Source organism: Pan paniscus, chromosome 17 (assembly GCF_029289425.2).
Source record: "Pan paniscus chromosome 17, NHGRI_mPanPan1-v2.0_pri, whole genome shotgun sequence".
Classification (NCBI taxonomy): domain Eukaryota; kingdom Metazoa; phylum Chordata; class Mammalia; order Primates; family Hominidae; genus Pan; species Pan paniscus.
This window is the reverse complement of record NC_073266.2, coordinates 62,851,395-62,865,542: the sequence shown is the minus strand read 5'-3', so window position 1 is coordinate 62,865,542 and position 14,148 is coordinate 62,851,395. Positions and strand designations below refer to the sequence as shown.

General features: G+C 42.1%; 1 long non-coding RNA gene across 1 annotated transcript in view; it reads left to right on the top strand.

The window, feature by feature from the left end:
* Positions 1-3,474, top strand: part of LOC134729251 (uncharacterized) — a 71,103-nt gene extending 67,629 nt beyond the window's left edge. The window contains exon 9 of the long non-coding RNA XR_010110155.1: positions 3,312-3,474. This is a non-coding gene — a long non-coding RNA (uncharacterized LOC134729251). The remainder of the gene's footprint in view (positions 1-3,311) is intronic.
* Positions 3,475-14,148: the final 10,674 nt, after the last annotated feature.

The window sequence follows — 14,148 nt, the reverse complement described above, 5'->3', positions numbered from 1 at the left end:
ATGTAGACGTCACAAACACACACGTATGGGCATGCGTGCACGTGTGCATGCACACAAACACAGAGAAAAATTGAACTTGGCTCTCTCACTGAAGCCAAACAGACCAGATTCCTCCTGGGCCTCCTTGTCTTACTGCCCTTCCAGCACTAAGCACTGGTGGTCCCACCCTTAGGAGTGTTCTCTCACCCTGTCTCCTGAAGCCAAGATCCATGGCGGTCCTGGGTAATGGCTATGGCATTCTTCTTTTAGGGTTTTGACTGGGTGGAGAAAAGGGGAGTGTGAGGGCAGAGAAATGGCAGCCCGTTTGGATTTTATTCCATTTCCAAATCATTTGAATATCATGCCCCTCCACAAGAGGGCACATGTAGACTTATCCTTGGAATCTCTGCTTGAAAGAGCCATTTCTTAGCATTTCCCAGGCTGAAAAATTATGTAAAACTACATTTTAAAAAGGCACCTTGTTATTTTTCTGAGCAGTGAGGCTGGAACATTGGCATAAGTAGAATGCAGTCAAAGACAGCCAAAGTGGAAAAAGGGAGGGCATGGCTGTCCGAGGGAAGGGACAGTTGGGAGCAGGCAGAAGCAGTCAGATGGTTTCAAATCCACAGTTCAGCTCCAGAGATTGGGCAAAAATAGGAGACCAGAAATAGAGAAGTCAGTCAATGGCAGATCAAAACACAATGAAGCACGAACACGGCAGCCTGGATGATCCTCAGGGAGGATGCTGTTTATTGTCTTTTTATTCTCCCGGCATTTGAGTCCTAGAGCAATGCTGGACTGAGACCTAAGGACTCAAAGTGTCTCAATTCCTGGTAGGTTCTCACCTATGACTTAAGTGACAATAGCAACAGCCGTTTCCCTTTATTGCATAATGTCTCTGTGTTCTGGGTTGCTCCAAGTGCTTTATTTTTTTATGTAAGTTCTATTACTCCCCTCATTACAGATGAGAAAATGGAAGCTTTGAGAGAGATCAGTTTTCCAAACGTCATGTACCTTGTAAGTGATAGTGCCAGGACTCCAGTTAGGAATGTCTCATTCTTGGAATTCTGTCTACTAAGTCAGGAACACACTTTTAAAGCTGTAGTCTTCAGCCCATGTCCTCTGGTAGGTTTGCCTCCCCCTGACTAGGCTTACTGGGTTCACCTTCCACTAAATTGCTGATGTGGACATGTGGTCTGGCACCCAGAGAAACGTTCTGATTTCCAACATGCTGGAACAGCTCTGCTGGTGAGGAGTGAAAGGAAACCCAGACTACCCAACTTCTCATCTCTATGGTCTTGGAGTAAGTGTCTGTTGACAAACCTGGCTGAGGTGGGGGTAGTGGAGAAGGGAGTGTTAGAGGACAGCCACATGGGGTTCTCTGTATATGTTGGAAAAAGTCACAGAGCAACACTGCTGGATTTAGGCCAGATGTCATGAAGAAAATAAAAAAAAAAAACTTGAGAAATGATTTCTCTGAAACAGTGTTTGCATAGCAAGGTTCTAGGGCTAAGTTGCCCAGAGGGGGCCCATATTCATACTCCTTTGGAAGAACCAGCCATCCATTTTCATTAGATCATGATTTGATCAACCTACACAGGCCTCTTTTTAGCTTCCGGTGAACCACAATATTATGACTGGGCTTAAATAATGCCAGAGCAATTCATGCAAAAGGGAAACATTCAGTTAAACCAGTCACAGGGCACTGCAACTAACTTTCCAATGCTGAATTACTCTCCTGTAAGGAAATGGTCTTACTTATGAGAAAAAAAGCGTAGAGTCTCCAAGGATTGCTCTGTGCAGGGTAGAGCCTGAGGGAAGACTTTCCAGGTGTAAAAGGCCAACTGGTGTCAAGTCTTTCCCTGGAGTGGTCTCTTCTCTGTTGGGTTCTCGCAAACTGGGATTCCTGTGTCTCCCTCACCCCCAACACTGTGCTGATGTGGATGTGGTGCCATTCCCTTCCAAACTCTCCACCAAATGTGGGCAAAACTCTTTTTCATGTTTTTCCTTAGTGCAGCAGAGCAGAGACCAGTGTATAATTATTTAGCTAATTATATGTAATTATTTCATTGGCATTTCTTCCTCACTAGACTGTGAGCATCATAAGAGCAAGAAGCAGGTTGGTTGTGTTCATCCATGAATCCTCAACACCTACCATGGTGTCAAACATATTGTAGATGTGCAATAAATAGCTGTTCATTGACAGTTTTTCAAGAAGAAAACAAAAAAAATTTCAGAATATATACATAGCATGAAAATCAGCAGAGTTTTTTTACTGAACACTTTTCTGAGAGCCAAATGCCTTAGGTAATCCTTTAGTAACCAGGTTAGTATCTAAGTTAACAACATGGTGAAATCTGACAAGCAAACCAGGCAACTTTGCCTGGCATTTTTTTTAAGAGATAGAGTCTTGCTCTGTTGCCCAGGCTGGAGTACAGTGGTTCCTCCATAGTTCACTGTAACCTCAAACTTCTGGGCTCAAGCAATCCTCCCTCCTCAGCCTCCCAAGTAGCTAGGTGTGCACCATGCCCAGCTAATTTTTTAATTTTTATTTTTGTAGAGATGGCACCTGGCCATATTGCCTAGGCTGGTCTCCAACTCCGGCCCTCAAGTGATCCTCCCTTCTTGGAACTCCCAAAGTTCTGGGATTACAGGCATAAGCTTTCATGTCTAGCCTGTCTGGGTTTTAATACCAGGGCTGCCACTGTCTTCTCTTACTCTTGACAGGTTATAGGCCCTAGGTAACATTGGAGGTACAGAGAATCACTGGGAAAATTAAAGGAGATATTGTTCAGAAAGTGCCTAATGCCTGATAGGGGGAATAATGAACTACATGTATGTCCCCCACAGCTCCTTGACGAATTCTTATATGGACAGGAATTCTTAAATGACAGGAAAACAGCCAGTATTCCTGTCCATTTTCCTATCATAGATATACATAAGGCTTTAATTTCAACTTTCTTGCTAGATCATTAGTATATTTTTATTCCTGGTTTCCTTTCTGAGGGACACAATTCATTCACAGTTTGTTTGAGTAGAAATGGTATTGTTTAGCCTCTAGCAGGATAGGTTTGTTTTAAACAGTTGCTTTGGCTATTATAAATCATCTTAAACACAGTCTTAAACAAAGATCTCTCTCCTGCTCTCTCTCTTTTGCTCTCGCTTTTGCTCTTTCTCTTGCACACACACATGTATGAACACCCAAACACACACGGAGCCTTTCTTTAACTTTCCCCTGAACCCTCTCAAACTAGTTTGTATGTGTAGATACAGATAACAGGAGGTAAATTCTGCTAGCTGTGGAATAAAAAATATTTCTTTATGTTTTTCAGGCCAGCTTATGGTTGCAACAGGAATAGAAGGGACTTCCTTACTCCAATCCCACCCTACCCCCTCATCCTGCCTCAACCAGTCATGCAGAGAGATGCTGAATGGCAGCCTGCTCTCAGGGGAGTGGTTTGTGGAGGTTTAATTAAAATAATTTAATGAATCAAATCCAACAAATATTCGCTGAGTACCTACCATAGTTAAGAACTTACTACATTTTATACTTACTGAAAGTCTTGATTTTTGCCTCTCCATGTCGTTGAGAGCACCATTCTGATGTTCCCTTCTACAGTTTCAGTCCAAGCACAGACCCTCATATATAGTAAGGGCCTAATAAATGTTTTGTTGGATGTATGACTGTAGATAGAAGGGCAATAGGAAGTCAAGGGGGTAAGTATATTTATAACCCAAGATTTCTAGGCCTTTGGAAGACAGCAGGGTATCGCATACATTAAGAGCATGTAGTTTGCTCAGTATGAATATGAATCCTCATACTTGGAGTTATTATCTGCCAAGAAGTTAATTATCCTCTTCAGGTTTCAATTTTCTTATCAACAAAATGGGAAACAACAAATGATTTTTGAGGGCCAAGACATCGAGGATGTGCTTAGCACAGCGTCCGACATAGTGAGCACTCAACACAACTGCCTGCTGAGATTGGAGCTTAGGCAGTGCATAGTGAGCACACAACACAACAACTGCTGGTGCGGCTGGAGGGCGGTGACCGAGTTCTTGCATGGCCACCACTTAACCACCTCCAGTGCCGGCTGGTGTGCATGGGGATGATAGACCGCATGACATGAGGGTGGCTAGCAGCTGGAGCGGATGGGCCACTCCCAGATGCGAGGCTTGAAGGAGGTGGGGCTCTGTGCAGCGATCTGGTGCTGGTTGGGCACGCCTGGCTCCAGGAGAGAGGCTCATCTGACTCTCCACAAGCAGAGAAAACAGCTTAACTTCCTTGTCTGGCAGCGGGGTCCTGGGTGCATGACTATCTCTACGAGGCTGGTTTCCACCATCTGGAAACAAGGATGTGCCTGCACCTTGGCCCTGCTTTCTTTCCTGCTCCCTTGGGTGTACAGACAGGAGTGCCTTAGTGAATTCCCTCTCCGGTAGCTTTTTACAGACTTGGGAGTCCAACCACAGGCTTCAAGCACTATGTTGAAAGGGCAATAAAAATCGGAGAGAAATGGAAAGATGAAAATAAAGGGCAAAGCAGAGGGATGCGCACTCATGCGTGCGTCCATTAGTGCGTACATCTATACGTGCCTGTGTGCGTGGGAAGTGGGGTGGGCCAGGCAGTGGGAAGAGCGCTTATTCAGAAGAGGGGCTCCAGTCTCTGGTCTCCTGTGTGGCCCAACCTAGAATCCTGAGCGGAGGACCAACATGCTTTGGGAGACAAAGTTCAAATGTGTCTTCCTTTGACATTTGCATCTCAGTTCAATGGAATTCTATCCCCTTTCCCTTGCACCCACCTTTTGATGTGAATATGCATTGTTTTTTGGTTTTAACCTTTTCTACTCCCACAGCTTTGGTTTCGGCTTAAAAAAAAAAAAAAAGAAAGAAATCTCCAGCCATCCTTTCTCAGCTTCTGCTTTAATTATCCAATTACTGAAGCTATCCAATCTATTTATTCAGGCAATCAAGGCTTTAAATGCGTGGATTTATCATCACCTCAAATCGCCTGTCACTGTGATGGAACAAAAATAGAAAGGTAACCAGGATGCTGTAAGAGGTTTGAATCAACATACTTTTCCTGGTCAGTTCACTGTTTTCAAGACTCGTTTATGAGAAGAAAAAAATTGTAGGGAGAGGAGATACGAGAGAAGAAAGAAGTGATAGAGGGAAAGGGAATGAAGACTGTTTGAAAGGGTTTGGTCTCTGTTCCTGTAAAGATTGACCTGCAGTGTTCTTGGGTTTTCTCTAAATTCCCTCCTTTCCAGCTCTTCCCTCTGTGGATAAATTACCATCACTGTTGCCCTAGTTAAGAAATACAAACTTGGGGGTCATCAAAGGACAGAGAAGGTGGTCTATAGATCCATGCTGTTACTGGAACTGCGTCTGCTTTCTGGAATCACCCAGAATAAGTCCATTTGCACGTTGACCTGATTGCCCCTAACATATTTGAAAACAGACTGTTCTTTTTAACATAAACAACGTAATTTTTTTCAGTCATTGCTCATTCACCATTCTGGACATTTTACTCCAATGTATCAACTTCTTTATTAAAAGGTGGTACCCCCAAATGTAACACAAAACTCGAAGTGTGTTATGTTCAGTATCACCTCCCTCTGTCTGGTCATGGTCTTTGGGGCTCTATTAATAGTACTAGAGCTCCAAAGCTTTTAAAGCTCCTCTGGCATGTCATATGCTGCTGTTTAGTCACATCTTCCCTGTCCTGTGCTCTTTGATTGTGAGTTTTTGAGAAACCTAAATATAGGAATTTATATTTATCCATGTACATTTTAATAGGTTAAATCAGGCCCAGTTTTGCTAGCCATGGAAACCAGTTTGGATTGCAACATACCTTCCTATATATTTACCACTTTACTTAAACTGTGGTTTTGTATACTCTGCTTTTTGTATCTTCACCCTAGTTATTAAGGCTCTTGACCAGAACAGGTTGATATAGAGCCCGGGGACAAGCCACTAGGCACTATCCAGTGGATTGTTCTTTCTCTATTAATCAGTATTTTTGGAGTTTATGTCCCAGCCAAAGGCAAACTCTTCAGCTGGAAGGTTAAAGGGACTCCATCAGTGCTATTATCCTTAGTATAAAAATAAGAACAACAGTCTTGCCAAAATTGTCTCAGTACCATGCCAATTTAAAAGAGAACTCAATCTAGTATAGAGCCATCCTGCAACTTAACGTTTTGGTGTATGTGATATTATAATACTAGCTGATGAAATACTCATTTTTCATGCACAGATTTCTCAATAACACACTGTGTAATAATAAATGTAATTGACCTATTCTATTCCTTTTCCCCAAAGTAATTTAAGCTCCTCTCTCATTTCCTTTGCCTTTGAGTTGGGCTAATATCTTCCTGCTAGCATGTTTCCATCTGTGAGTTGGTCAAAGCAACTTTATCTGCGAAATTTTGAAGAATCAGCTTCATCTCCGCTTGGCAGCATGTGGTAAATGAAGGTATTTCTGGTAAGATTTATTGTATCATCTTCTGGGACACTAACTCCAGAGAGGACCTGATTGCAGAGAACTGTATATTAAAGTTTCTTTTCCTATCTCCAGGCCCAGGTGGAGGGGACAAATGGATTCCTACCTGACTGCAAAATATGATATATTATTATAAACAGAGTCTTGAATTATAGAAAATACTAGTTATCATAATTACATTACCATATTTTTATATGGAGATTATTATTCAAATACCAAACAGGCAATCTTCCATTGGAAAAAACCAACAAACACTCTCAATCCAGAGTTCCATGGTTATGTATGTCAGAGAACAAAACAATTTTAAAGTTTAAAACCCATTACATTACAAGAGCTATTCACTTCAGGTAGGTGGCAATTTGCTTCATTTTTTCACCCCACGTTTTGATAGCTATTCACCTCTATCAATTCTTATCTTGCCCATTCTTTAGAAACCAATTGCAGTTTAAAAAGTGCCCATCTATTTCTGATTGAAATCTTCATGTGCTGGTTTTTAAAACTATTTTTCAATCTCTTAATAAAATAGATTGCCTTCAGGCTGCCAGTTAGTAAACCTGCTAACAATTCAGGGATTCCAAGGACTGCTGTGGCTCTTAGGTTTTCCCTGCTCTTGGTTCTGTGCAGGAAATCCACTGGTGCTATCCACATGTGCATAACAGTTTAATGGATGGAGCTTATTTAAAATCATGCAAACAACAACAACAACAAAGCTCTGCAAAATTTCCTGATGAAATTGAGTTAAACTGCCAGCCTTTTTAGTGCACAAAATATAAAATAGGTCTTACAGCTTTTCCCTTTACTTGTTAACAGTTTTTATTGTTGACATCTCAGAGTCATCAGACTGACAGTGTCTTATATCATTGAGGATAACCTCCATTTGTAAGTGGGACTCTCAACCCATCAGTCTTGGAACAAGTATTTCTTAAGGACCGGCTTTGTGGCTGGCCATGAATCAAGCAAAGGAAGGGAAAATATGGTGTCTGCCTCTGAGGGTTCATGCTTTAGAGAGAGAACAATATGGGACAATCTACAGTTAAGGGTAGGGGGATGTTCAGACCATAGGGTTCCCTGTGATTCAGAGATGGGAGAAATAAGGAGTCGAGGGAATGGTCTCCTAAACCCAGAAGAACCCTCAGAGATGGGGATGAAGTTATATTAGGTGTAAAGGACTATCTGCCATTGAGGGAAGACACAGGAGCCCTGAGTAAGTATTATGAGCATGGGATGAACTGAAGGCAGTGAGAAGTTGACCAGACTAACACTGGCCCTTCATGTGTCTATGTGGCCACCATCCATCTTCCCCCTTCCAGGAGAAGAAAAGCCACACTTTCTTTTCTTTTTAAAACTATTGTCATCCTCAGCGTCCACTCAAGATCTCCATACCCATTCCCTAGCCTTGGTCTCATCAATAATGAGTGCTTAAATGCCCTGATCTTAAGCAACATTCACATCCTCTTAGTTTGAATCCAATTAAGTTAAATGTCATTGTAGCCCCAAATAATCAGGAAGCTTTAAGATAATGCAGATCAAAACAAACTTATTGATGTCATATCATGGCTGGATATTGTGTTACCTATTTCCAGTTTTCTAGATCTTTTTAACCCAGTAGCAGGTACAAGGCGGAGAAGTGTGATAGAATAAGGTAAGTGTCACAAGAATAGTGTGGAGTCCCCTGGTGTTTCAGAAATAAAGAAAGCATGTCCATCTGGAGGATTGGAGAAAGTTGAATGCCTTTGAGATACCTCTCACGTATGACTAAGGCTTTTTATATCCATCATAGAAGAAGGCCTAGGAAGATAAGGGAAGAGTGGACGTAGGCAAGCTGAGATTGCATTCAAAGAAAAGCTCATGTTATTTGGTTAACAATGTTGGGAATACAATATTAATTATAAAATAATATTTGTTGCATTTAACCTTCACAACAGCAATGTTGAGGGGGTACTATATTCTCCACTGTATGCATGGGAAAACTGAGGCTTAGTTAGGAAAAGGATCCTGCCTGCAGTCCCTTGGTAGTAAATGTTGGGGTCAGGACTCAAACCTATGTCTATCTAATCCATATTGAGAAGGTTATAGTTCAGAGGAGGTAAATAATTGTTTTGAGGAAGTGAAAGAGAAAAGTTGATGGAGTTCATCTACAGAGTGAGGGAAGGATGAGGAGAATTTAGAGGAGCACAGAAAGAGTAGAAAACAGCAAATCTGTGGTGGCAAAATAGGCCTTTGGGCTCTCATTTACCTATTTATTTATTGCACAAAAAATGTACAAAAGGATTTGCTAATACATGGAAATCAAAATCCCAGACAAACTCTTGCCCGTAAGGTTAGATTTAATGACTCAGGGTCAGTGCAGTAAGTCCTTGGTGACTGAGGCTATGTCTATGTGGCCATCAAATCCTATCTTAGGATCACATGTCTACTAGACTATCCTGGCATCCACAAGACCTTGTACTGGGAAGACTCAAATGCTGGGTTGATGCGGTCCAGGTCTGTGCAGGAATCATGAACATATCAAAGTCTACTCACAAAGCCGAAATCAGGGTGGAAAATTAGTGGCTGGGTGTGAGGCTGCTGCAGAGAAATTGCAGTTGGTGACTTCTCTTGGGGTCTGTCTCCCCTAGATCACTCTGGGTATTTTCTAGAACTGTGGTCAGAACTCCTGGCCTCCTGTGTTAGGATGCACATCCCCAGGGGACTCCCTGGGTTGCAGCAATTTGTGTATCATGGGCAAGGAGCTTATTAGGGACTGAAGTATTCCTGCCCAATTGTTAATTAATCACCTATTATTTTTGTAGCTACGATCTTTGGAGGATGGTTTCATAATGGCGATTTCCCAAAACCTATACCAGAAGCTTTATTCAGTCACCTGGGTCCTGCCTGCCCCTGTGGCCTTATCATTCTGCACAGGAGTGTCTGTCATTTTCATTCCTTCATTGTCATGCAGAACACTGTACGGGGAGGGTTCCATGCTGGGAGTGTTGTTATCCTTTCCAACACTGCTATTTTTATTATAAAAGATGGAAAAATAGTAGGAGGTTAATGGCTGCTCAGAATAAAAACAAATAGTGACTAAGAACAAATATTCAAACGAGGCATTGTCTTGCTGGGGGAATGATATTCAACAGTGAAGCCCTGTGCTCAGTTTTCATCTCCGTCTTTGACTACATAAACCAGGGGTTGTGTGTACTCAGTTCTGCCATTGTACTGCCTTCCATTGTCAAATCACCTAACAAAAGAGACTGTTGGAAGCACAAGAACCCTCCAAAGGCCAAGGGTTCTAATCAGGGAAGTTTGTTTCTTCCTCTCCTCATCGTCACACTTCCCACTTCCTTCATTTTAGTGGATGGATTGTCACCTCCAGTTGGCTACCGTGGGCCCCTTGCAAAGCCCAGTTCTCTGCAAAGAGGAGTGAAATGGTCATATGGACCAAAGCTCTGAGCGTATTCACTGACCTGTGGGCACTGCTTGTTTCCTGTGCCTGAAGCACATTGCACACACATTATTGTGCCCATGACCTCCAGTTTCTAACTGAGCTGTCCCTTCAGGCTGAGGTGGTGCCCTAACGTCCAGCTTTCTGTGTCCCCCTGCCCAGTGTCCCCTAAAGTGCTATTCTTTGCTAGGTGACTGTCAATAGAAAAGAGGAAAGAGAACTAACATTATTTGGGTACATACCATATGCTAGGCACTGCACAAAGTAGTTTTTTTAAAAAATAATATTTACTTCTTTTGATAATCCTGCCAGGTAAGTGTCACTATCTTTATTTCATGGGAAAGAAACTGAGGCATAGAGAGGTTTAGTAAATTAACTAGGTAGTGAGGGGCCAGGATTCATTCATTAATCAGACAATACACACACACACAGACACACAGACCACGCACAACACACTCATCCACTTGCTAGACATGTAATATATTTTTAAAATATAACATCTTAATTCTTTCAAAACTGACTCCAGAAATCCCTTGAGAAGAGAGTCTAATGGTCACTTAGGCTGTAGCAGAAAGAATACCATATAGAGAGCTATTCCCTCTACCTAATCAGCATTAAACCTTGTGTAATTACCACTCCAAATGAGACATTCTATGATTGTTTCCAAATAAAAGGTAAATGATCTAAAGTAGATTATATAAGATCCAATACTTCTTATCTCATGCCTGGATCCTGAACTTCATCTTTGCACATTTCCTCCTCCTCTAAAAAGTCATCAGCACCCAACCAGGGGAGTCTCACTAAACTAGAACTCACATTGGGCAAAGGCTAAAAGGTCTCCCTGGGTGTCCATTCCACTCCTCAGCTCCACGGATCCATAGATCTCCTAGTCTGTGGGAAGTGAGCAGACTCCCTTCTTCCCACCATGTGAAGGCCACCATCTCTGCAAGCTCTCTCTTTCTCTATCTGGTTTTCCATCTCTACTAAAAATACAAAAAGCAATTAGCCAGGCATGGTGGTGGGTGCCTGTAGTCCCAGCTACTCAGGAGGTTGAGGCAGGAGAATGGCGTGAACACAGGAGGTGGAGCTTGCACTGAGCTGAGATCACACCACTGCACTCCAGCCTGGGAAATAGAGCGAGACTCTATCTCAAAAAATAAAATAAAATAAAATGATAAAATAAAATAAAATAAATTCCCTTCCACAGAAAGAGCCAGTCCAATTATCCCAATCCACACAGATCTCTCCCTTTTCTGAAATCTTTAGTTAGTGCTACGTGAGTTATTACAAGATCCCTCTCATTTCCCTTGTGTATATTTTGTTTATTCAACTTGATTTATAGCCATGAGCATATGGGATATGTCTTATACTTTTCTCTAACCATTCTTAGCAAATGTCCAACAAATATAACTACTAAAAGGAAGCTGTAGTAAGAAAGAACACTGGGTTAGTGATTTGGAAACTTGTTTTTTGTTCCAGCATTGCTACTAACCAACTATGTGATTTGGGGAAAGCTACCTAACTCTCAAAGATTATTTTCCCATCTGCCAAAATGACCATGCTTGAGCAATGGACTTCTAAGACCTTTCCCAAAGTTATAACTATACTCTCATGAATTGATTAAACATTTGAAGAAAAAGGAAGTTGCCAAGAAAGACCCACCCCAGACCTGAGTTGCTTAACATCTGAGTGTTCTGAGAATGGAGGCTGAGTGTGAAATCCATGAATGAGGATCAAGAGACAGCACAGTCAGTTAGGGCATATTATTGAGTTTCCATAAAGCCTTAAACATCATTGGGCCAAGGAATGCCTCTGATTCCTTAGGGAGGGACTAAAACAACTTCAGGAGCAAAGGGAACCAGGTTCTTTCTGTTCCTCAACCACAGACCTTTACTGGATCAGACTACAACAGCAGGTCTTCCCACTGCTAAGATCTGAACTCAGCCACCCCAGGGGAGTCACAGAAGGAGACTTCCAGGTGCCCCAGGAGGTAACTTGGCTTCGAGGATCAAACTCATGCACTTCTGCCTTTCTTTCCCTCTGGACTCTTGTCAAAGACTAGACTCCATCAGTGAGGCTGAAATGTACATAAAAATATGATTTATGCTATTGTAAGACTGGTCAGGCTGGAGAGGCCTCTGACTCTAAATGGGGGTCCTAGGAGCTACTTGCTGTCCATATCACAGATATTTGACAACAGGGAATCAAGTGATGGGCTAGATTTCTTCCTCAAGGCTTTCCCTGTGCTCACTGTAGAATCCGTAAAGAGTGAGTGGCATAGATGGTCCACCTTGTGCCCTGCCAATTTGCTTCTGCTCAGAGAGGTCCATGCCTCTCAAATCATTTTGCACAAAGACCAACTTCCTCTGCTTAGCCATGGCCAACTTCAGTCACAGGCAAGTCTTCCACAGACTCTCCACAGTTTCCTGGCTTGATGGATTTAGACTTTAAAAAATAACAGTATTTATTCATGTAATAAGTAGACTTTTATTTCTGCAAAGAATGAAAACATATAGTATATACTGTTTTATAAGGTAATTTAAAATTTAATAATATATTGTAATCATTTCTTTATGCCAATAAATATAGAACTCTGGCGTCAATGTCTTCTCTTCCATCCTCCACTATAACTTCATTCTTGGTCAGGGAGTATGTTCCTCCAAATATTTGAAAAAGTAAATTTTGCCGTTGGCCCCTTTACTCTCTTCCTGTCTTTGTTCAGTAATGAGCCATCTAGTACTCCATCTTCTCAACCAAGCACTGGTGATGAGGTTTCATGCATTTAGGAAGAGTGCATGGATTCTTCTGATGAGAACAACAGATGCCCATCTCTTCCCAGAAATCTAGAACCAATAGTGGGGACTTATCAAAAACAATCAGAGAAGCTGAATTTGTATGTTCTCTGTACTTATTAAACAGAACTCAAATGAAAGTTTTCTTTAATGTTTCTTCTTTTGTCTTGGGTAGTAAGTGGGACAGGCTGTTTTGTAATGCAGTCTCAAGGGTTGGTCCATTCTGTCATTAAACTTGCTATTTCCTTCTGCTCACCTCTCTACCCAGATGACATGTCACTTTGACATAGTTCCCTCCTTTCTACTTTTCCAAGTACAGTCTGTGTTTTAGGACCAACTTGTGGGGTATGTGCCCTGGGGGTGCCCATGACCTCCAGCCTATAGGGGTGGCTCCTCTTCAGTCCTCAAGGATTTCCCTTCCTGAGCTTCTGTGGTGCCTGCTGTCTGCTTTATGTTCATGTTAGCACCCTCTCTCCTCCACACTTCCAATATTGTGCACAGTGTTTTTTTGTTACAATCCTGCAAAACAGGTTTTTAAAGTTACGGTCTGTAGTTGCCATTTTACAGCTTCTTAAACATGGATCATTTCTATCCAACAATTTGAAGAAGTGACACCATGCCCTTGAAAGGTATTGTTTTATTTGAGTCAGATATAATATTGCTAAAATATATGCTATCCCAAGAGACTGGCTATATTGTGAATTTTCCCTGTAAATGTGTAGCTTCCATCCTTAATTCCCAGGCTAGGGCTCCTTGGGTTGAATGACATAACTTCCAGAAGAAATGCTGGTGCAGTAGCTAGGTGATTTACATATAATCTCTCCCTCTGGGACTCCCTCTTAGGAGGGTGAGTTTGTGAGTTTCTTACATGTAATGAGTGGCCTTCAGTCCAAGCAGACTTGCTATAAACAGTGAACTCTTTCTTACTTGGATGGTGTTGTGTATTTGTCAATGCTCTTTCATGCCTATTGTTTCAGATCTTCATGACACCTTTGTGGGAAAGGCAGGGCAGTTATTTTAATCCCCATCTGACAGATGAGGAGAGCAAAGCCCTGAGAGATCTTATGGCTTTCCTAAGATCACATCATTGGCAGCCAAAGCTAGAACCTGATGCCAGGATCTCCTGCTTGCCCTGTCCTCTTGGTAACACACACAAGGATGCTCTGATAGCCACCACTGTTTCCTCACATCCGTTTCTTCCCAAATATAGTCACATTTCTAATCCCATTTAATTCTCACAAAAGCCCTGGGAGAAACTCCTGGGTTGGGGTTATCTGAGTCATTATTTCCAACCTATAGAAACAAACACTGGGACTTAAGGGACTTTCCTGGTCACACATTGATCAGTGAATGGGGTGGGGCAGAACTCAGTTCCCAGACCCTCCAGCTGGAACTTTGACACCTCTGTGCACACACACACCATGTTCCTCAGATGTTGGTCTCCCTGCACC